Source organism: Siphateles boraxobius, unplaced genomic scaffold (assembly GCF_051911475.1).
Source record: "Siphateles boraxobius isolate OS27281-9 unplaced genomic scaffold, OSU_SipBor_1 57, whole genome shotgun sequence".
Lineage (NCBI taxonomy): Eukaryota > Metazoa > Chordata > Actinopteri > Cypriniformes > Leuciscidae > Siphateles > Siphateles boraxobius.
The window spans coordinates 1,657,915-1,661,099 of NW_027509183.1; positions in this window are offsets into that span (position 1 = coordinate 1,657,915).

Genomic DNA, 3,185 nt, shown 5'->3' on the forward strand with positions numbered 1-3,185 from the left:
TCGTAGTGCTTCTGTCATTAGAGCAAGAGAGTGTCTCAAATTCATTTTTTAATTAAAATATATATATAATTAGAAATGTTGTGCTGATAATATTTTTAATGGAAAAAGCTATTAAAAAAATGTGAAATTGATGCATTTCATTTGTAATCTTTTGATGGAAGGACGGATGGGTGGATGGATGTATGAATGGATGGATGAAAGGATGGATGAATGGATGGACTGATGGATGGACGGATGGATGATGGATGGATGAATGGACTGATGGATGGATGGACGGATGAATGGATGGACTGATGGATGGATGGATGGACGGATGAATGGATGGACTGATGGATGGATGGATGGATGGACGGATGAATGGATGGACTGATGGATGGACGGATGGACGGACTGATGGATGGATGGATGGATTGATGGATGGATGGATGGATGGATGGATGAATGGATGGACTGATGGATGGATGGATGGACGGATGAATGGATGGAGTGATGGATTGATAGATGGATGGATGGATGGACTGATGGATGGATGACGGATGAATGGATGGATGAATGGACTGATGGATGAATGGATGGATGGACGGATGGATGATGGATGGATGGATGGACTGATGGATGGATGGATAGACTGATGGATGCATGGATGGACGGACGGATGGACAGACGGATGGATGGATGAATGGACTGATGGATGGATGGATTGATGGATGAATGGATGGACTGATGGATGGATGGACGGACGGACTGATGAATGGATGGACTGATGGATGGATGGATGGATGGACGGACGGATGGATGGATGGATTGATAGATGGATGGATGGATGGATGGACGGACGGATGAATGGATGGACTGATGGATGGATGGATAGATGGATGGACGGACGGACGGATGAATGGATGGACTGATGGATGGATGGATGGATGGATGGATGGACTGATGAATGGATGGACTGATGGATGGATGGATGGATGGACTCTGGATGGACGGATGAATGGATGGACTGATGGATGGATGGATAGATGGATGGACGGATGAATGGATGGACTGATGGATGGATGGATGGATGGATGGATGGACTGTGAATGGACAGATGGACGGATGAATGGATGGACAGATGAATGGATGGACAGATGAATGGATGGACAGATGAATGGATGGACAGATGATTGGATGGACCGATGGATGGATGGACAGATGGACAGATGAATGGATGGACTGATGAATGGACAGATGAATGGATGGACTGATGGATGGATGGACTGATGGATGGATGGATAAATGGATGGACTGATGGATGGATGGATGGACTGTGGATGGACAGATGGACGGATGAATGGATGGACTGATGGACTGTGGATGGACAGATGGACGGATGGATAGATAGATGGATGGATGGATAGATGGATGGACAGATGGACGGATGAATGGATGGACTGATGGATGGATGGATGGACGGATGGACGGACGGATGGATAGATGGATGGATGGATGGATGGAGGGGTGGATTCTATTTAAATGTAAGTAAACCGATCAGAATTACTGATTCCAGCTAACAGAGCGAGCTTATCTCAAAGTTATGAACAAACGTTCTTATAGCAGGCCTAACTAATGTTAATAGAACGCTTGTTCAGAGTTATTTTTCATTAATAATGTTCTCAAAACATAAAAAAAAAGAAACAAAAAAGAAATGTTTTTACATTTACTTTATTTTACAGTACATGCACTAACTGTACTTACCTAAGAAAACACTGGGTACTTCAGAGGCTAGGGTCAGGTTTAGGGGTCATTCAGGGTTAGTACTGTACATAGTTATTACCCAGTTAGTGCAATGACTGTAATAACTACATCATATGTACATGGGGAACAAAAATGTAAAATACAGTGCTATTTCTGAAATATTTTAGTTATATCAATTGTCGAGCATTGTTAAGATGTTACTACTTGTTTCTGAACTTTCAGAGAACATTCAAAAGTAACATTCCTAATGTTTGCAAAATGATAAATGTAATGTTCCTTTAACATTCACAATAAGAAAAACATTCAAAAACTGGATTGCTTTGAACCTTCAGAGAACATAACGTTTTCATAACCTTTGCAAAACGCTCTAAGAATATATATTTCTGTAATAATATAGATCTGGGATCCTCTTGTATCTGTTATTTGACTCACATCTAAAGGGAATCGCATGAAAAAGCATTTTCTCACTCCTGAGAAAAAACATTACACGGAAAGTTAAGTTACTCTGCGCTGTGAAATGATTCCTGCTCTTGCTCGCACACACAACACACACACACGCACACACAACACACACACACACACACACACACACACACACACACACACACACACACACACACACACGTCTGTCAGAAAGAGGCCAATTCCAGCGAGGTAAAATAGAGACGTGTCTGTGCTCTGCCAGGCCAATTGAAATTGTGTACATACCCTTGTGAAGCAGAGGTGGTCTGGAAGGACTGGAGTGAAGGACTGGAGTGAAGGACTGGAGTGAAGTACTGGAGTGAAATAATGGAGTGAAGGAATGGAGTGAAGGAATGGAGTGAAGGAATGGAGTGAAGGACTGGAGTGAAGGACTGGAGTGAAGGAATGGAATGAAGGACTGGAGTGATGGACTGGAGTGAAGGACTGGAGTGAAGGAATGGAGTGAAGGACTGGAGTGAAGGAATGGAGTGAAGGAATGGAGTGAAGGAATGGAGTGAAGGAATGGAGTGAAGGACTGGAGTGAAGGACTGGAGTGAAGGAATGGAGTGAAGGACTGGAGTGAAGGAATGGAGTGAAGGAATGGATTGAAGGAATGGAGTGAAGGACTGGAGTGAAGGACTGGAGTGAAGGAATGGAGTGAAGGACTGGAGTGAAGGACTGGAGTGAAGGAATGGAGTGAAGGAATGGAGTGAAGGAATGGAGTGAAGGACTGGAGTGAAGGACTGGAGTGAAGGACTGGAGTGAAGGAATGGAGTGAAGGAATGGAGTGAAGGAATGGAGTGAAGGACTGGAGTGAAGGACTGGAGTGAAGGAATGGAGTGAAGGAATGGAGTGAAGGAATGGAGTGAAGGTCTGGAGTGAAGGACTGGAGTGAAGGACTGGAGTGAAGGACTGGAGTGAAGGAATGGAGTGAAGGAATGGAGTGAAGGACTGGAGTGAAGGAATGGAGTGAAGGACTGGAG